This window comes from Sceloporus occidentalis, unplaced genomic scaffold (genome assembly GCF_023333645.1).
Source record: "Sceloporus occidentalis isolate IW3139 unplaced genomic scaffold, rSceOcc1.0.p SCAF_20, whole genome shotgun sequence".
NCBI lineage: Eukaryota > Metazoa > Chordata > Lepidosauria > Squamata > Phrynosomatidae > Sceloporus > Sceloporus occidentalis.
In genome coordinates, this window is record NW_028317000.1 from 9,411,539 (window position 1) to 9,432,277 (window position 20,739).

Below are 20,739 nucleotides of genomic sequence, written 5' to 3' on the forward strand. Positions count from 1 at the left end.
CTATTTTATATAAGGGACACCATTTCACTACATCATTGTAATGGGGCTGGAGCATCCACAGATTTTGGTATCCATAAGAAGTCCTGGAACCAAACTCCAGCCCACAAAGCTTTAATCATCTTCCTCATAGCAATAGCCAGATTGGAAATTTGCTAAGAATTGGAAGACAGATGAACTTTTTAATAGAAATGTGAAGTCATCCATAGTTTTTTGTGGGTTTTGGCGGCTATGTGGCCATGTTCTAGAAGAGTTTCTTCCTGACTTTTTTGTGGGTTTTTCGGGATATGTGGCCATGTTCTAGAAGAGTTTCTTCCTGGCGCTTCACCAGCATCTGTGGCTGCATTCTCTGAAGATGCCAGCCACAGATGCTGGTGAAACGTCAGGAAGAAACTCTTCTAGAACATGGCCACATAGCCTGAAAAACCCACAAAAAACTATGGATGCCGGCCATGAAAGCCTTTGACTTCCTGACGTTTCATCAACATCTGTTGTTACTCACAGTGGTTCCTGGAACCAAACCCCAGCGGATAACAAGGGTCCACTGTATAAGAAAATCAAAGGACAAACTGGAAAAACATAATTTACTGGGAGATGGTTCCTTTTCACAGAGTACATCAATGATAATTTGCATCAGATACAACCTCCACCCCAACATCAAGTGTTCTGGAAAGACATTCCTCATGAAGAATCAACCGTGTCAGGATCTGATCCATATTAGAACCTCATTAACACGGTGGACCTTTTTAATTCTCCTCAATACTCTTGTTCTACATTATCATATCCATGTTGTTATTGGTTTGTTATTTTGTTATTAATAACTGTTAAGACAATCATTGCTCTTTTTAAATGTTGACATTTTATACAATTCCTGAATGGTACAATAATATTGTATGGTATTGTAATATTGAATATTGTATTCAGGATACAATAAAATTTTACACAAACACACACGAATATGAATGGGTGCATGCTAAGGCAGTCATGTTTTGCTGAGGGGCTTCCCTTTCAGGCATCAGCTTGCAGACTATTGAACAAGAGAAGCCTTTGGTCTGATCAGCAGGACTCTTCATATGTTGTTATGTTTCCATTGGTTGTGGGATAGACATGTGTTTCCTCTGTAATCTCATTGCTAGAAAAGTGCTTATGTTTCAAAAGTATTGTTTCCTTCATCTCCAGATTTAGCCCTTGAATCTATTGCGGAAACAAAAGCAGGAAGAAAGTCTGTTTTTATATTTCTTTAATATAAAATGCCATTCACAGTTGAATTTGTTTGTCCTAAAGGACATGCAAAGTATAATATAATATTTTAAAAAAACAAGAGGCCAAAGTCCACATTCAAAGTAATGTCACTAAAAAAAACCCCAATGCAGACATCCTGTCATAAAATTTTAAAATCCTATGTTTCCGGATTCTTCTTTGAGGTGCCTCACAGCAGATTGAAACAATTCAGAATAGGAAACAACAATCCACTTGTCATAAAACACAATGTAGAACAGACTAAAAATATTATTACAGCAAGAGAATAAAACATACTTGCCAAACAAAGCAATATAAGAAAGCAAAGTAAACCAATGGAAAAATAGCAAGTTGTTTGACACATTAACAGCAGCAGCAATGACATACGAAGGGGTTTTGTTTTGTCTGTGTGTGTTTATACTGTGTGTTTAGACTGAGCCACCCTGAGTCCCAATTTTGGGGAAAGAAAGAGGTACAAATAAAGATAATAATAATAATAATAATAATAATAATAATAAAAAATAATATCTGTAAAAGCTTTTCTCCATTTCAGAAATTCTTCATAGCTTCATTTCCGGGAGATGGACATGCGCAGATGGAGTGGAATGGATGTGTGGGTAAGCAGGGGTTTCCCTTCATGTTAGATTTCCAAATGAGATTGACTTACAGTGTTCTTAATTTTCTATTCATAGTTCCTTACTAAAATGACACAGACCTGTATAAAAGAGGCATAAGAAGAGCATGAAAAGTAAGAAAATCATTTTTTTAAAAAAAAAATCCTCACAAATTGCTCCTTGAAGAGAGATTTTGAAGCTCCATCCTGTGAAAATTTCTTAAGTCAAATTGGGGGCGAGTGACTGTGACCAGGTTAAGAGCCACTTTTGGCCATATGCTTGTCCAACAGAGCCAGTGCTTTCACTGTTGGGCTTGGATACTAAACTATGAAATCCCACTGGGTGCCCTTAGATTAAGCTAGTCCAACCCGCTGCCAAGAAGGAATTCACAATTAAAGCACAACTGAAAGGTGTTCATCCAGCCTCTGCTTAATGACTTCCAAAAATGGATACCCTCCCCGCTCCAAGACAGTCTGTTCCATTGTGGAATGACATTGGTGACATTAAAAAAGTGGCATCATTAGGAGTGTGCAGGGTATGTATGTGGATTGCACTAGGCCCATAACTGTCACCCCCTCACCATCAGCCAGGGCACCTCTGCAAAAGGAGGGAGGCTTCTCTCTCGATACCTCATCTTCCACCGAACTGGACCTTTCTGACTATGGCCAGGCAGTTGGGCAGGTGCCTGGGTAGGCAGACAAGCAAAGTAGCAGGAGGAAAGGGAGCGCAGGGCAGCCCTTTCCAGGAAAATCCTCCTCTTGAAAAGCTGCTGGAGAAGCCCAGATTAGATATGTGCTGCCTACTGCCTGAGCACGGAGCAGTGTGATAAGATCCATTGCTGATGGTTATAATCCGCATGTAACCTGGCAACAATTTCTCTTGTGATAATCTCCAGTGTCATTTTTCATAAAGTTTGGTTTCCAGACCTTTGATTATCTTCCCTTTCCCACAAAGAAGGCATGGCCATTCCCACTAAGGATCCCACTATTTCCACCCTGCTGACCAGTTCATCTCTGTTGGTTAGGATCAAAGACAAGATAGTTGACCCTCTTGTTGCTTTCTCCTTGTTGCAGACCACCATAGCTACTCTTTCCCAAAAGCCCTTTTTAGGGCTGGCTGGGTGGCAGTCAGCAGGTGGGCAAGGTAGAGGTCAGGAAGGGAGGATGGGCAGGTCACCATTGCTGCCACCTCCCAGCAGCCCTTTCTGGACACTCTCATTAGGTCACAGCTGGGACCTGGCAAAGCAGGATTAGCACCTGGTGCAGCCTCCATTTCCCCTTGGACTAGAGGAGCTGCATCCTCCTCCGATTCCTGCTCTTGGCTGGCCATGACAGGTGTCCCCTGCTCTCTAGAATACTGTCTCCCTCCCCAGTTTAAAGGCCTCCTGCTCCTACCATACATCATTTCCAACTGCTGTGAGTTGCAACCCATCTCCTGCCAGAAGTCATGAAAGCATAGACCATGGGCTTAAAACATAAAATCTTTCTTGATGGCACCATCTGTAGATCCAGTTGTTCATTTCTTATATGAGCAAGAGACGGTCTTTCATCCTCAGAGGAAGGCAATGGTGAACTCTCCCTGAACAAATCTTGCCAAAAAATCCCTGTGATAGGATGTTGGGAATGATTTGAAGGCACATAACAACAACAAGAACAAGCTATTAAAAATAGATCTGGCAATCTGACATCCACAAGCCATATTTTTTTGCCATACATGTTGAAGTAAATGTTAGTGTTTGCATGGGGGTAGGTGGGAATCAACTTTATCAATTATTCAAAAAGAAAAAAGGGGAGGTAAGAATGAATCTGGTAGCATCTTTAAGGCTAGTTTTAGCAGAGACTTTTGTGAATTTCAGTCCACTTTCCCAGATGAGTTTAGTCATCTTTGTTAAAGGAATTAAAATTTAAACTGAAACTCTCTCTCTTCTTGTAAAGCACCGATTCCAAGGACTTGGTATCAACAAGTAACAAATAGAAAGGGGAGACTAAACAATGTACCAAGGTAATGGGTATTCCCACTTACTATATATCCCAACAAATGACACCACTACTTGCACTGGATACTAAAATTATATTATGCAATAACACCTGTGGTTAACTATGAAAACCATTTATAATCCATACAATAGCTAAATAGTTAAAAAGCTGTATGATTCTGCAGCTTTCTTCATGGATTAATGTCACCTTAATGCCCAAGTTGCATGACATTCCCACTCTTGTGGGATATTATTGGGTTTAAACCATGTTTATCCATGAGATTTGGGCATTTCCCTTCCATGTGATAAACTCCATGGAATCATAGAGTTGGGAGAGACCACAAGAGTTGGTCTGCTCAAAAGAAAGGACCAAAGAAATTCTCCATCTTGACTACCATCGCTGCTTTTTATGACTGTGCTTCTTACTGGGGAGGGGGGTATTCACACTCATTTTCCCCCCTGAAGAGATGAAGATTACCATGCTGATGCATATCGGGATTGTTGTTCCCATTTTGTTACGTGTTCGTGAATCTCTTCAACCCTAATGTTATTCACATATGCCATTGTTTCAGGTTAAAATGGAGCTGCCTCACTTCGAAGGAACGATACAAAGCTATCTGAATTGATTTGAAAGCTTATTTACACTGCCAATGATTAAGATCTTTCAGGAAAACCCATGAAAAAAAAAAGTGCAGTATTGAATATCCTGGGTTAAGTGGGGTTTTTTGCCAGTCCCTCCCCCAAAGTGCATTGAGTGCTTTCAGGATGTGTGTGAACAGCAAGGATACAACCCAGATTTATCCCAGATTATTTTTGTAGTGTGAATGGGGCCTGGGTTTCATGTGAAGGGAGGCTTGGGGGAAAATGTCATAGTCCTGTAACAGATCACAATGGTCATGCTGACTGGGGAATCTATAGAGAGTTGAAACTCTTAAAGTGTGTTCTAAAGATATTTAGGAATGTCTTTTCTTCACTTCACTGACTTTACTTTACATTTCTATACTGCTTCATACTGAACTAAGTAGTCTGTTACAGACTGCCAAAATAAAGCTGCTTCGGGTCTCTTTGGAGGTATGCTGTTTAAATGATGCATGGGTCCCAAGAGTCCGGAGGTCGCGCCAAAGCCACACTCCATTCCTAAGCACTGGAGTGCAGCTTTGGTGCAGCTTCCGGATTCTTAGGATGCATGCATCATTTAAACAGCATACCTCCAAAGAGACCCGAAGCAGCTTTATTTTGGCAGTCTGTAACAGGCCTCTAAGTGGTTTACAATGTGTAAGCTAATTGCATCCAACAGGCTGGGTACTCATTTTAGCGACCTACAGAAGAATGCAAGGCTGAGTCAACCCTGGAGCCCTGGAATTGAACTCACAACCTTGTGGCTGCAAATATAACCACTGCACCATCAGCAAAGCAGTTATCTGAAAAATTAATGTATTCTCTAAGACCACTCTTTTTTCTTATAAAAAGGTGGCCTTTACCAGGACTACATCAGATTGAAAGAAAAAGTCCCTGGTATGATAAAGATTGCAAGGCTCTACAGATACAGTTGGGGGAAATGATTTAGAAAACAACAACGGCTGCTTTAAAAATTTCTCTACAATCTCTTTACAATTCTACCTTTGCATAAGGAATATAAAAACCAAATTAGGGGGGAGGAAAGAAATTATTATAAGGCACAGTGGAGGAAACTAGGACTAGCACTCCTCCAAAAAGAGCCAGAGACTGGATGGCCATCTGTGGGAATGCTTTGATTTTGAGTTCCTGTGTGGCAGAATGGGTTGGATGGCCCTTCCAACTCCATGATTCTATGATTTGAGATGTTCAGTGGATATATCTTGAATCATACATGGGTTTCCCCTCCTGTTGCAATTGAGGATAAAAGCAGTGTCTTGAGGACCAAGGGAGGACAAGTCTACGGCATTACAGCACAGAAACAAATGTGTGGCAGAGAAACGGATGGGGAAAGAAGCTTAGAAAGTTGGGGACAGCGCCACGAGAAACCAGCCAACAAACAGACTATGGCCTGTTACAGACTGCCAAAATAAAGCTGCTTGGGGTCTCTTTGGAGGTATGCTGTTTAAATGATGCATGCACCCTAAGAATCCAGAAGCTGCACCAAAGCTGCACTCCAGTGCTTAGGAATGGAGTGTGGCTTTGGCGTGAACCCCGGACTCTTAGGACCCATGCATCATTTAAATAGCATGCCTCCAAAGAGACCCAAAGCAGCTTTATTTTGGCAGTCTGTAACAGGCCTATATGTTGATTCTTGCTTATCAGTTCACAGAGAGGTCCAGGCTGTTGTCTGCCTTGGCTCTGGGAGCCTTTAACCCCTCAGTTATCAGGGTTAAAACCCACAGGTTACTGTTTGTGCTACAGAAGCAGTAAAGAAGGAGAAGCCAACAGACACATCACAAATCCCTTATCAATATGTCAACTGAACACAGATGTCTCAGGGCCTTGCTGCAATTCTCCCTCCCAGCTGAGATTAAGAGTCTTGTCGAAGAAGAACATTTTGTCTGCTGACCCAGTTGGCCTACCATTTAACAAAGGAGGTGTGGCTGCCTCAGGTACACAGACTGGGGTAGGCAGCAGGCAAAGTACTTGGAGAATAGGGTGATGGATGCTGCTCAGCATGTCTTTCAAGTCTTCAGAGAAAGATGAGTGGCGGTTCCACTTCAATTCATTTTAGACCAGAATGTGCCCCCCCCCCCCCAAAAAAAAAAAACCCCATGCATTTCTTTGTATTTTCCAAAGTAGGGCGACTAAAATGGTGAAGGATCTGGAAACCATGCCCTATGAGGAACGCCTTAGGGAGCTGGGTATGTTTAGCTTGGAGAAAAGAAGGTTAAGAGGTGATATGATAGCCCTGTTTAAATATTTGAAAGGATGTCATGTTGAGGAGGGAGCAAGCTTGTTTTCTGCTTCTCCAGAGACTAGGACCCGGAGCAATGGATGCAAGCTGCAGGAAAAGAGATTCCACCTCAACATTAGGAAGAACTTCCTGACAGTAAGGGCTGTTTGACAGTGGAACAAACTCCTTCCTTGGAGTGTAGTGAAGTCTCCTTCTTTGGAGGTCTTTAAACAGAGGCTGGATGGCCATCTGTCGGGGATGCTTTGATCTGGATTTCCTGCATGGCAGAGGGTTGGACTGGATGGCCCTTGCGGTCTCTTCCAACTCTATGATTCTATGATTAATGGAATGAGCAAGAAACTGAAATCATCAGATTAATTACTGCATGTATAAATCTAGAAATTTTAATCAAAAAATTGACCCCAAAATCCTGAGTCAATGTAAGTACTGTGCTTTAACTCTTATTTAAAAAGGAACTATCCCCTAGTAAAAGGCAAGAATTTAATCTGTCCTGGAAGCACTGATCCCCCTCTGCTCTCTCCTTATCCAGCCTTTAGTGTGAGAACAAATAGTTATTCCTGCTGGAATTTTTTAAGTTCTTCGGCATTGTTTTCCTTTGCTTCATCCTTTAGATCTTTTGTTACATGCCCCTAGGTTTTACCCTTGACTTAGCCACAGGTCATATCAGAATCCATAATTTTAATGCTCAAAACCTGTCCTCAATATATATGACATACACTTATAGTTGGGTATATACAGTCTCTCTGGCTTTGCTTCGCGAACGAAGATTCAGGAAGGACTCATCCCGCGCTTTGTACAAGCGTGTTGGTGACTAAAAAGGCCAATCCGGGACAAACAGGTCCGGTTGCAGAAAGCACAGCGGAAGGTCTCCTTGGGTGATGTTTCCGGGTTGTGGTTCTTTCTGCGTTGTCGTTTCTGTTCGAGACGCATTCACCGTGAGCTTTCGAAAAAGGCTGCAGCATCGTGGATAGTGCGTCTCCATGCCTCCCGATAATCCATGTTTACCTGCATTTTACAATAATGATGTTATATATGTTTTAGAGAGGTTTTAGTATGTGTGTTCATTGCACCTGATTTAATATTTATAAGCTGTCTTGTGTCTCGGTTTTTGAGGGAAGGATAAAATTATAAATAACTAATTTTCCTCCTTCTTCCAAACACAGATCCCGGAGGGCTTATGGGTTCAGAGTCTGGTTTTGAATCCCTGTGTATCCCACCTCTTTGCCACCTCTTTTTTTCTGAGAAGCTCCTCATCTTTAACACGACATGCTACTGTAACAGGATCCTCTCTGCACTGGAAATACATGTATGTGTATTGAATTGGGCCATTGATTTGTTTTGAGCAAATTTACCCACATTTTTTGGTTGTTGTTGTTAACTGCCATCAAGGCGACTTCTATTTATGGTGACTCTATAAACGACAGACCTCCAAGTCATCCTATCCTTAATAGCCCTACTCAAGTTTTGCAGACTTGGGGTCATGGCTTCCTGGGTTATGTCTATCTATCTGGAATGTTGTCTTCTTTTTTTTCATGCTGTCTTCTACATTGCCAACAATTATTGTCTTTTCTAATAATTCATGTCTTCTCATGATACAGCCAAAGTATGACAGCCTTTAGTGGCATTTAGGGAAAGTTCAGACTTGATTTGCTCTTTGTCTTTTTTAGCAGTCCAAGGTATCCTCAGAACCCTTCTGCAGTACCAAATTTCAAATGAATTTATTTTCTTCCTATCGGTTTTCTTCACTGTCCAGCTTTGGCCCCTTTCTCCCTTGCGTCACTGGCGCAGCCATCTAAAGGCTATGCCAGCAACGCAAATCGCGGAAGGAGCTCCATTTCGGAGCTCCTTCATGCGCCGCGAAAAGGGAGCTCTATGCACCCTCGTGCGGCACAAAGATGTCACGTCCGCGCCACCCCGTTTGGAGGCTGCGCGTTCGTGACGTCGTAATGGAGGCCCCCATGTGACACAGGCGCTGCCACTTTGGACGTGCCGAGCGCATATTAGGGTTGGGGGCATCCAGAAAGGACGCCCCTTTCTAATCCTAGTACGTGCTCCTCGCGTACTAGGATGCCCGTCTGTAACAGACCTATGATTGCATAGACAATCCTAACTTTACTATTCAATTATATATCTTTAAACTTCTAGCTCTTGTCTAGTTCTTTTATAGCTGCACTTCCAAGTCTTCTTCTGAATTCTTGACTCCATTCTGATTAATGGTTGAGCCAAGCCATGGAAAATCTTGAACTATTTCAATGTTTTCGTCATCTATTTTAAAGTTATGTAAGTCATCTCTAGTCATTATTTTTGTTTTCTTAATGTTTTCTTAATGTTCTTAATGTTCAATCTGCCTTTGCACTTTCTTCCTTTGCTTTTCTTCAATAATCATCCCACATTTTGCAGAGTTTGTGTGCTTGAGGATTAAAAAATTCAGATGTCAGAGGAAGTGAAACTGAACCCATTTTTTAATCTCTACGCTCAGCTATGTGACACTTTTCCATATTGTGCAGTGATGGCACCATGATTCCTCTTTAACAACCATAGCTGCATCCCACATACCCTCCAATATTTCACAGATATGAAAATAAGATGGGGGAAATCAGAAACTTTGGGAAAGATTTAGTTATCTATCCCTGATCTCACCATTGTACCATACTTGCTTTTTCACTGGGAAGGCTATGCAGCGGTTATAGCAGATTTGATTTCCTAGGTTTGGTCTAGACTTGGGTTACTTCAAAGCCAAGAAGAGCTGCTTGTGTTTATGAAGCTGTTGAAAACACAGGAATTCTGTGAGGCTAAAACACACACAAACACACAAGTTACGACCTTTTCCTTGTAAAATCATTAAGTTCTCCTTCTGCCCTTCTAAATGTCTGTGATTCCAAAAATATAGATTCAAAATTGCCTGCATTAAATAATCTGTTCCACTGAGAGATGTTTTAGTTTTTTCCTTCTAGAATGCTCCGTTATACCAGGGTCAGACCTTGGAAATGTTACTTTTGTGGACTATGGTTTGGGGATTCTGGGAGTTGCAGTCCACGAAAGTAATGGGTCCAATTTCTGGGTTCAGATGTGACACAGTGAAGAGAAGTGGGTGGAGTCCTCAGATCTCATTGTTCCTTGTGGTAGGTGTATTCTTCAGTGAACGGAGTCAAAATACCTCTTCCCGGCTTTGGCGTGCTCATTTGGACAGGGAAGTAAAAACTATTTTCCCCTGCGTTGTTTGCTCTGTTTGAATTGTTTCTTTCTTCCTGCTTGCTTTCTAGAATCTCAAAAGCCTAGTGGATTTTGAAGCTATTCCTGTTGTATGACACTGTGCTGCTGTGTCATACAACTTCTAACATTGTAATGGAGCCAGGGCTTGCAGGGCTCAAGTGGAAAGACCTTTTCATGGCCAGGGATGATTCCACCACTTCAAATTTCCCTGTTCACTCAGGAAAGCCACCAAATGTCCCAGTTTGGCTGGGAGAGTCCTGCTAAATTCTCTGCTCTCCCACTTGTTCAGCTTCTCTTTCCTACTCTCACTTTCCCCCTTTACCCTCAGCTTATTTCAATTGCTGCAAACTTCATTCAGAGGGCAAGTGTGCATTTTGTGCATGTATGTTCAAGTCGTTTCTGACCTATGGCGACCTTAAGGCAATCATATCACAGGGTTTTCTTCAGAGGGTGTTTGCCATTGTCATCCTCTGAGAGAGGGTGATCCGCCTAAGGTCACCCAGTGGATTTTCATGGCCAAATGAAAACTTGAATCCTGCTTTCCAGGGTCATCGTCCAACACTCAAACCATTGTGTTATATGCCATTAAATCAGCAGTGGCAGAAGACAGAATCTTGCCCTTCTCAGTAAGGTCAGGCAAAAGCAAACTGCAGCAGCTGCTCCCAGCTTGCAAGTTCTCCTTATTAATCATTTTTGCCATTTTGACCGCACTCTGATGTTTCTTGTCCACATTCTTGTCCACAGTTTTAATCTATAAAATGTTGGAAAGTATCTACATAGAAATATTAGTGAATGCCACTGACTTTCTTCATTGTGCATGTTGGGATGGATCGAAAGCCTTCACATGCAGCAAGGCAGGTGTTTTTTGCAAGTACAGTGGGTCCACAAAAAGACATTAGTAACTGGAAAAGCTGTTAGACAGAAAGCCATGAGGAAGGAGTTCACCCCCACACACACACACTGTTTGCATTAAGTGCTGTAATTTTTTAATGGTCTGTTTATGGTTTTATGTTTCTGTATTCTGTTCCAAATAGTACTGTTTATATTACTGGAAATACCCATGGTAAAAAGAATATAGTTGTTGACTGTTGGATCTGAAAATATTACAAGAACATATGAATTCCTTCCCTTGAATTGGACCAAGGTTCTGTCTTGTCCATCATCCTGGTTCATGTGATGGCCTTTTGGATACCCCCAAAAAGCCTATAAGCCATTTCCCTCTCCTTTGTTTACCTATTATCTGGAGTTAGACTTCCCTTGAATATGGATGTTCTGTCCTTTACTATCGCAACTAACAGGCTATGGACATATGATGAGACATAACTCATTAGAAAAAATTATTGCAGAGGAAGGGGAAAGTGAGAATAACACCAAGGACAAGCAATTGGCAAGAAAAGGCCACAACTTTATTAAATACAGCAACAAGTGAAAAGAGGGTTGGCCTGAAAGCATGAGGTCTGGATCTGACATCCACCAACCCGTGTTGGTCGATGAATCAAATTGCCTGGTAATGGCCAAGCTTCAGGATGACAGAAGGATAACCGGTCTAAAGTGCGTTCACCACTTAAATAGCCGGTTATGCGCATAAGCGCATCTTCACCCCATGTCACCGGAGAACGCTGAATTGATGTCGTCCCCGCACTGGCACCATCACTAGCCTTCAACACTCCCAGGTCCCAGTGGGACTTCCGATCCCATGCTCCACAGCACAGGAAACCACGCCCATCAGATCCGAGACTTATGCTGCCGCCACAGAAGGCCACCTGTTCTAAAAGTTGTGACAAGGAGCATAATTGAAACAAGGGAGGGAGGGTGGGGAGCCGGTAGGCAATGGCACCGAGAGCCATGCACCCAGGGCCTAAATAGACCTACCAGCCAATTATTGGCCAGGAAGCCAGGGAGGGACCTTCGGCCTCCTGGCCAATCCAGAACCGCACCTCCAACCCGCGGCCAATCAGGGCCACTTCCACCACCCTGCAATGGAGGCTGGGAGTTCAGGTCCCAGCCCGGAAGTGGCCCAGCGGGGTGGCGCTTCTGCTTCTGCTCCCAGGACAGCCTGAGAGCTGTAGTCCGGGCCCCACGTGGGCCAGGAGCACCGCGGCTGCCGCTGGCCTACCCACTTGCCACTGGCTGGAGCCTGGCAGGGCCTGGAGCCTGCGGGCAAGCGGGCAGCCAGGGCTGGGCCGAAGGAAGCCGCAGCCACACCAGACCTCCCCCCGCAGCAACAGGACCACCCCAGTAAGTCGGGTGGTCCCATTAATGCTTAGCAAAGTGGGATGCAGTAGGAAAAAAGGAACACCTCATTACAGGTGGAGAGACTCAGTCAAGGAACCCTGAGCTGCGCAGTTGGTGACCGGGACTCTTAAGAGTTTCTCATTCATGGGTCACAACATTGGAACCAACTTGACAGCAATAAAGAACAAATAAAACATTAGAGCTGCACACCATCCTGCCCGCCCCCCTCAAATTCTTGCTTGTTTGGAACACTCAAGGGAAGTAAAAGTGCCATTCTATTCTGCTTTGATCAAGCCTCACCTGGAATAATCCTGTGTCCAGTTCTGGGCCCCACAATTCAAAGAAGTTGACAAATTGGAGCATGTCCAAAGAGGGCCACCAAAATGGTGAAGGGCCTGGAACCCATTCCTTATGAAGCAAGATTTAGGGAGCTGGGGATGTTTAGCCTGGAGAAGAGACGGTTCAGAGGTGATATCAAGCCCTGTTTAAGTATTTGAGGGGGTGTCATATTAAGGATGGAGCAAGCTTGTTTTCTGCTACTCCAGAGAATAAGACCCAGAACAATGGATGCAAGCTACAAGAAAAAAGATTCAAACTCAACATTAAGAGGAACTTCCTGACAGTAAGAGCTGTTTGACAGTGGAAAAAAGTCCCTCGGAGACTGGTAGAGTCTCCTTCTTTGGAGGTTTTTAAACAGAGGCTGGATGGCCATCTGTCGGGGATGCTTTGACTGTGAATTCCTGTATGGCAGAATGGGGTTGGACTGGATGGCCCTTGGGGTCTCTTCCAGCTATGGTTATATGTGTCACAATGGTTATATGTGTCAGAACCCAAAAGGGTTTTGGTTCTGTCATCATGGCAGAAATCAAAAAAGATTACATTACAGTTACCGGGTGTAAAATCAGATGGTTACATTGCAGTTACCAGGCAGAAGTCAAAATGTAACGTTGCAAAGGCAGGGCTAGGTAGCGCCATTCTATATATAGTGACAAGAGGACAGGGAAGGTTAGCACCAACTTAAATGCTGGCTGATCACTATTGTCCTCAGTCTGCAATAAAGTCTTTTTGTTCTTTCACCAAGACTATTGGAACAGAGCTATGATTCTATGAAAGTTGCTCAAGTCCCCTTGCATCCCATTTCCAACATTGGTCAGCCAGGTATTTAGGTCTTGACCTGTAGGCAATGCCTGTGCCTTCTTGTTTTTCTTGTGCCAACTAGAATTCAAATGCAAATAGTCTTTGAGCATGGGAAATTTCAGTTAATGCTAGGATAGAGATGAGGAATCTCAGTTCCTGGGGCTGAATCCAGCTCTCCTGGGGTCCCGTTCTGGCCATCTGGGGTTCCCTAGATTTCCCCCATCCCCTTCCCCATGGCACAAGCATATTATTATTATACAGTTTCTTCCACTATTCTAAAAAGTTGAGATACCTGTTCTAATGCTTAGTTGTTGGAACTTTTACTTTATGCCTCGCCCACCACTGGACTCGGGCCCTTGAGAACATTTCTGAATTTGATCTTGGCCCTCAGGCTGCAAGAGGCTTCCTGCCTTTGCTTCCACGGTTAACAGCTTTTGACAGACATATCCTGCTCTGTGCATTTCTCTAATGTCTTCATAAACCCTTCTAATTCAGTGGGATTAGGTGCATTTTATGCTAATGAGTTCTGCAAATGGGAAGCCTTCCCTTTGACCTGTTCATAGCTGACCACAAACTAGAGTACATTCACTTAGGCAAGAACCTCAGGTCAGTTCATTCCCCAGGTCCAAAATGATGGATCAACCCAATACCGAGGAGGGAAGGTAAACACCCCTCTGCCGTTAGTCCCTCCCTCCAGAATGATGCAATTCAGATCCATCATTCCCACTTGTTGGACACGCTCCGGAATCGATTATTTCCAAAAGAACCACTAGAAAACTAGTGTCTGGAAAAAAACGGGTTTTTTGCGTTTGCCTCACTTTGTCATGACAGAAATGGATCAAAGTACAGTCGGAACTGGTTTCAAATGGGAACGACGGTCATATAAACCAATCAACAATTCACATTAAATCATAGTGGGAACGTGCTCCACATCTTCCCCATTTTGTCAGACTTTGCATTCACCTCATTTCCAAAGTCTTTCCACTCTGAATCTGATGTTTGCAGCCACAAAGGGGCTCATCACGAAGGGAAGGCACAGTGTTGCATTTGTCTGGCCAGGAGAGAAAGGGAGAAGGAGGAGGGCAGAGACGTTGGATCCTCCGAGGGAGGGGGTCTGCAAACGTTGGATTCAAAGGGAAGGTCTTTGGACATGAGGAGGATGCCAAGTTTGGCAAAGTAGGGTAGTGCATGGTATTGGATTTGGCTGGCTGGGAGGAAGGGTGTGGCATCACTGGGGTGTGTGGGAGAGGGGTGGCCGCCCTACCAAGTGACACCTGGTTGGGCCCTCCCCATATTGCATCATTCTCCTCATGACTTCCCCCACACACACACCGGGTGACACCAGGGACAGGGACATCACTGCCTCTGGGGACCTTGAAGATCTACACTCCCTTGCCACACCAATGAAAAAAACCAAAAAAATGACCCTCAAATCCCCCCCAACATCTTTGTGAGAGTGTGGGCACAACTGCACCATGTTTTTGCCTCTCTTTAGGCTCTTATTCCAGGGATGCCCTTTTCTAAGCCTGGACTAAAATGGCTGGGGGAGCCCCCTAAATGTGGCAAAACTGCCTCCCACACTCTCTAGGCATTTGGTGCTTTGGGGGGGGGTCTTTAAAAATTGGGGGGGTGTTGAATACCATAAAAATTGCCCTGTGGGGACCATGCCATTGGTTTAATGGCAAAGGAGAAGGGCAAGGTAGAAAAAGGCAATCTTTTCCACCACACCCTTGACACTTCCCTCTCCGTTTTCTCATTCTCTCTGCCTGCAATGCATGCATATCAGCCTGGGAAAAGCCAACAGCAGCTACTAAGCCATCTTGGAGTTGTTCCCATTCACTTCTCAGCAAAATCAAAACACTAATGGCCTTCCGTTGCCTTTGTCATGACCGACAAATTAGCCAACACCCCTCTAGGCCAACATAGGAGTGAAAGCTTAAACAGAAGAACAAAATCTTCCACACTCTTGGCCCGGTTTTTTCAGTATCAGGCCAGATACTAAATTTAATCTCTGCTCAGAATAGGAAGTAAAAATAAACTATGTGTGTGTAAGTGATAGGGATGCTAGATCTCAAGGCACAGGTGGGAGACAAGGGTGTAAATTCTTCAGGTTTGTGGGGGGCTCAGCTCCAGGTAAGAAGGGAGGACTTTGTGCAAATATCCAGCTCACCCAGCAGAGCACCAGCTTGCTACAATTTGTAAGGTTTGATTTATTGCTACAGCTTGCAAAACCCCTCCAGAAACTGATAACACCCTGCCCCATGTCTCCCAGCAACTTCATATAAATATTGAATAGCATCAGGGACAGGATGGCACCTTGAGGGATGCCACATTTAAGCTCTGCTTTTGAGGAGTGACTGTCCCCAAGCATCAGCCTCTGGAACCTGCCTGAGAGGAAGGAACAGAACCGCTGCAACGCAGTGCCTCTGATTCTTAACTCTCCCAGGCATTCCAAGAGGATGTTGTGATCTATCGTATCAAAAACTGCTGAGAGGTCCAAAAGCACCAACAGGGTCATGCTTCCTCGGTTGATGCCTAGACGAAGGTCATCAGCCAGAGCAACCATGGCAGTCTCCACCCCATATCCGGTGCTGAAGCCAGTTTGAAATGGATCTAGATAATCGGTTTCATCCAAGATGGCTTGGAGTTGAAGGGTGACAGCTTGCTCAAAAATGATCCTTGGCCACTTTTTAGGGCTGCAGTTCTCAGAATCCCACAGCTGCTGGATATGTGGCTGAGGGGTCCTGGGGGTTGTAGTCCACAAAAACAGTTTTTCCAGGCTCTTCAAAATGAATTTACACAACTTGCAATTGCAAGATGGCAGTGATGCCCACAGGTGACACAAATTTATGCTGTGTGCGTATGTGTGCACGCATGCATGTGTGTGTGTCTGTGTATAGGAGAGAGATAAATTTCTGTGTTGCATTTCTATCCCTCCTTTTTTATACCTTCCAACATTTCCTAGATGAAACCTTGGAAGCATGTGGCCAAGCAATATCAGAGAATGATCAAGATGACAAAAGTTATTAATGAGGTAGAATGCATAAGCTAGAAGTGGCTGCAGCATTTTGCTTTTGTCATAGCCAACTGGAAAGAGCAATAGGCCCCTTCCCCTCCCCTCCCCTCCCCTCCCCTCCTTTCCTCTTAGTTTATTGAGGGGCCCTTCAGATCATCCCTAAGGGGCAGCCTGCAGGTGCCTCCATTTTTGCTAGATTGGGGCCATGGCAACTGCATGCCATGGCTCCAATCCAGCCTTTCCAGAGTGCAAAAGGAAGCCACAAAAAGTGGCTCCTTTTTGCACCCTGGAAAGGGTGTGATAGCCGCAACACTGCGGCTATACATGGGTCCTTCGGTGCTGCATCATGTGGACACAGCACCAGAGGAGCACCATGATGCCCTGTGCCATGTGGTGCAGCGTGTGGTGTCACGGCGCCCTGAAGGAGGAGCCGGGGCATGCATCATGTGGACACAATGCCTCAACTCCACCTCCAGGCCAGCCTTAATGGCCGGTCTGAAGAGCACCTGAGTTGAAACTTTGAATTCAGTTGCAGCAATTGAAGTAAACTGAGGACAAAAGAAAAAACTGGGAGGGGGAGAAATAAAATTTGACATTTTTAAAGCAGCTGAAAAAGCAGGACAATCAGAACCATCCCTGCCAAACTGGGATAATTGGAGGATGTGCCTTCCTCCAGTAAACTCAAGGCAGCAAGCATGTCTCTCTTCTTCTCCATTTTATTTTCTGAACAACCCTGCAAGGTAGCTCAGTCTGAGAATAACACAGCGAGTTACATACCTCTGTGAAGACTAGAAATGAGTCTTCCTAAGTCCCAAACCAGCCCTCTGGTGACTACACAATATTTGCCTGGCAGTTAAATGAACTCCTTATCTGGCCCAACCCTGTTTCCAAAGACAGTTGCACAAAGGTTCCAGTCTGCACAATCCAACTATGGATTAGTGTGTGCTGACCAAACATAATGGCTCATCTCTTTCTTCACAGATTTTCTGTAGTAATTTATGAGTCCCCCAGTGGGGAACACTCCCCCAGTGAGAATCATCAGTACTATAAAGCCAGTTATAAAACCAGCGGAAAAGCTGTGATACAAGCATGATATTAGAAACGACAGACAAATATCAACTGCAACACTGCCAGCCTCAGCTGACATGGCCAAAGGTCAGGGATAATGGGAGATACAGTCCCAAAATCTAGAGGGTTTCCAGCTGCCTGTCCACGTGTCTATTTAGTCCAGGGGACAGCAACCAAAATGGTGAAAGATCTGGAAACCATGCCCTATTAGGAGTGGCTTAGGGAGCTGGGTATGTTTAGCCTTGAGAAGAAAAAGTTAAGAGGTGATATGATAGCCCTGTTTAAATATTTGAAAGAATGTCATATGAAGATGGAATAAGTTTGTTTTCTGCTGCCTCAGAGATCAGGACTTGGAGCAATGGACACAAACTACAGGAAAAGACATTTCACGTCAACATTAGGAAGAACTTCCTGACATTAAGAGCTATTGGACAGTGGAAGAAGCTGCCTCTGAGTGTAGTGGAGTCTCCTCCTTTGGCTGCATGGCCATCTGTCGGCAGTGGTTTGATTGCATCTTCCCGCGTGGCAGAATGGGGTTGGACTGCATGGCCCTTGAGGTCTCTTCCAACTCTATGATTCTGTACAGTAACTAAAGCTGAGGACAGAAGAGAAGAAGGAGGAAAGAGAAATTAAACATTTTAAAAGCACCTGAAAAAGTTGGGTACCAGACGATTAATTGGGACCCTCCCTGCCAAATCAAGACAGAAAAAAAAATCTTCAGTGGTTGCTGGTAGGGCAGAAAGGAGGGTGCTAGTCTAGCCGCTCTAGAAAGAGAGTTCTCAAGCATGGGAGCAGACACCATGACTGCCTCACATGTGTTCTCACCAGCTGTACCTGCAAGGGTACATGTCTCATCATTGTTCCTATGTGAGATGAAGCTGGCTTCAATTTATGGCAACCCCATGAGACCCCATTATCAGCAGCTTGGCTCAGGTCTTGCAAACTCAGGTCCATGGCATCCTAGACTTAGTCAATCCATCGGTATTCTCTTTCTCTTTTCCTACTTTTAACTTAACCGAGTGTTATTGTATTTTCCGTTGAGTCACTACTGTGTGTGTGTGTCAAATTACACACTTTAAAACTCCAACTTTCTGGGCTCCACCCTCTTGAGGTGGGGCCCCTAGAAAGCCAAGTATCGTTGTGTCATAGTTGTGACCGGCTGAGTGCTACTGTTCCGATGCAGAAATTTTTATTTATTTCTCACCACACCCCTTCACTAAATAGCATTGGTGAGTAAATGCTGTCTGTGTTTCCTGAAATCAATGAACTTTATCCTGGCCGAAGATCCTCAAGGCATCAAGTTAAGAAGCAAGGCAAGAGCCTAATGGTTCTCTCAAAGCACAACCTCCAAAACGTAATCCTGGTGCCCATACAGATAGGCCAAAATTCTGTTCCCTTTGGTGGAATTCTCTGGGTTCTCTGCTCTGTCCCTGAAGTCTGTCCCTGCTGCTATTCCTCATCATCCTTGATAATAGAGAGATTCAAATCAATTCTGCAGCTGCAAGCTCACAGAACGTTCCCTGGTTTTCCTACTTCGGTGTGTGACATTCCTCCAACTATCTACTTCTGTAGTATGTGAAGTGACTTCCTCCTCCCCAGCAACTTCCTCTCTACATTTCCTGTTCAGGACTGTCTGGTCCGTTCTGGTCAGGAAAACCTCTTGCTCCCTATGATGCTGAAGGGTAGATACCTGGGCCTTGAATTGACCTTGGATAAAGATTTGTGAAGTTCAACAAATTCACCTACATCAGGAGTCACTTTGGATTGACTTTGGATCTGGCTTGGAATGACTCCCCATAGAAAGCAATCACGTGTAATAATCTATCATGTTATAATTTGAATTTGCATGGTTGGGCTCTGAATGGCTTCGGATTGGAGTTGCAAAAACCATCTTGTGATATGCTCCTTTTAGAGGATAAGCGTGCTCCATCCAGGGCTCCAGATATTCCCCATTGATTTACCACATGTTGCTTCTTGTTCAAAACCTGTAACCCAGGTGGCATGCTCACCCTTGGCATTACTGTTGCTGAGTTTACAGTGCCACCTACTGGTTTTTTATTTCCAGCAGTACCCATATACAGATCATGCAGCAAGGGAAGTATTACATGGTATATAGATGTAAGTCAATTCGATTTAATAGTAAACAAAAGAACTTGCAAAGTTAGCTTTCCAAGGTAAAAATAGCCAATCTGACTTGCCCTATCCTAAAATAACACATTGGTCACTTATAAGGGAAGAGCATGGGTACAGCCTGAATGGTCTCGGGTTGGTCATAGAATCGTAAAACTGGAAGTCCAACCTCATTTTGCCATGCAGGAATATTAGAGTCAAAGAGCTGAAAGAGAGATCAAGGACCATCAAGTCGAAACCCCTGTTATGCAGGAATACATAATAAAAGTATGTATCACAAAACTCTGTTTTGCAACTGTTCTTCTCTGGAAGTTCCCATCATTTAACGCACATGAATTTATATACATCTGTGGAGTATTAACCATTTTCAGCTACTCCACCTCTCTTTACAGAAATCAGATAGAGGTTCCCATGTATATTCTTCTTCAACCATCTCGTCTTTTAAAAGCAGGGATATTTTATCCATTTCTATCGCATCAAGTGACTTTTTAAACCATGCATCAATATTTGGCATGTCATTGCTTTTCCAATATTTTGCTAACATAATTCTGGCAGATGTTATCATATATAAAAGTGGTTTTAGGATTTTTCTAGCATTTTTATTTACAACCATGTTCAGTAAGTATAATTCAGGTTCTAAAGGGTATTCTTGTGTATAATTCTTTTGTATTGTCTGGTGGACTTCTTTCCAGAATTTTTTGAGCACCAAATATGATAGAATGTACCTATTTGTTTTTTGCACTTCCAGCATTCTTCATTTTGTTTTCCGTATATCTTGGACAACCTATTAGGTGCTAAGTACCACCTATGTAGCATCTTTATATAATTCTCCTTTATATCCATACACTGTGTGAATTTCAGGTCCTTTCCCCATGCCCTCTCCCAATGTTGCAATTGTAAACTGTGGCCTATATTCTTTGCTCATTGTACCATACAAGATTTGACAGAATCCAGTTCTAAACTTAGCTTCAGACATAATTTGTACAGACATGAAATCATTCCTTTTTTTCCTTTTTCTAAGAATTACATCCAATTCTGATTCTTCCTTTAATATGCCGGGTTGCTTAATATCCATCTTAAATCTCTCATATAATTGCCGGTATAGAAACCAATATAAATTGTGACCTTCTTTAAGTAACTCTTCCCATGTTTTTAGTTGGTATTCTCCCACTCCTTCTTTCAGAATATCTTTATATTTGTTCCTTTTATGTTACCTCTAATCTGAAAAGCTTCGTGAGGG

At 43.6% G+C, this 20,739-nt stretch overlaps 1 long non-coding RNA gene across 1 annotated transcript; it reads right to left on the reverse strand.

Moving 5' to 3' along the window:
- Nucleotides 1–11,306: 11,306 nt before the first annotated feature.
- LOC149301919 (uncharacterized) lies at nucleotides 11,307–17,116 on the reverse strand. The gene is made up of 3 exons (XR_016272174.1): nucleotides 17,079–17,116; nucleotides 12,449–12,594; nucleotides 11,307–11,681 (listed from the first exon to the last, which is right to left on the reverse strand). It is a non-coding gene; the product is annotated as an uncharacterized LOC149301919 (long non-coding RNA).
- Nucleotides 17,117–20,739: the final 3,623 nt, after the last annotated feature.